This window comes from Cyprinodon variegatus, unplaced genomic scaffold (genome assembly GCF_000732505.1).
Source record: "Cyprinodon variegatus isolate N-32 unplaced genomic scaffold, C_variegatus-1.0 Scaffold1379, whole genome shotgun sequence".
NCBI classification, from domain to species: domain Eukaryota; kingdom Metazoa; phylum Chordata; class Actinopteri; order Cyprinodontiformes; family Cyprinodontidae; genus Cyprinodon; species Cyprinodon variegatus.
The window spans coordinates 160,573-161,462 of NW_015151832.1; positions in this window are offsets into that span (position 1 = coordinate 160,573).

Consider the following 890-nt stretch of genomic DNA (forward strand, 5'->3'; position numbering starts at 1 on the left):
CTGAATCTCTGTTCTTTTTATGGTGTGTCACTAAACCAAGACGTTTCACAGTAAAATAGATTTCCCTATCATCTGATTTTGGGATGTTTTTTTTCTAAAAGTATAAATTGCATTGCATCCATTAAAAGTGCATTTCGCACGAGCAAAGAAAATGGACACTTTTTTTACGGCTGCTGCTGAGTTTCACATGCTGATATTTAAAAGAAAGTGTACAACATGGATTTATTTTGTTGAATTGATCATATGATATATCAGTCCAAGGGTGAAGTAATTGACTGGCGATCTTTGGGTTTGATTTTTTTCCACTCTTTCCTTGTTATCTTTATTTTAAACTTCATAGGACCTGCCTTGCAAGGTCTGTATTAACTTTTGCTGTGTTTATGTTGTTCTTTTCTGTCCATTGTCTTTGTTGGATTTCTCTTACATTTAGCATCATTTCCATCATGTGTTATTTCCTCATTTTTGTCCTCTGCTCTTTCCTCCTCGGAGCTATCGACATAAAATAATCAATTTGGACTAAAAAAATTGCTTAAAAATAAAAAATGAGTTAAAATGAAAATCAAATGAGTGTGCCTCATCTACACAGACCAGTAGAACAATTTCGTACTGATTTTGGGTCAACAGGTCACATGACCTGGGAGGTATTGACGAAAAATACTCAATTACATTTGCTCCAGTTAAGCCTCTTGTTTATTCCTCTGGTACACTGTGATCAAACAAAGCCCCTGCATTATTTCTAGTGCTCCCGTATTAGAGTCTTTACAGTAAAAACACGGCGAGAGAAAACGGCTACGTCATGTACTGACTTCCTGTTTTGAAAATACAAGTGTAGGCCCAGATATTTATTTTTATTTATATTTAATTATCCTATATACAAAAAAAAGGATGTT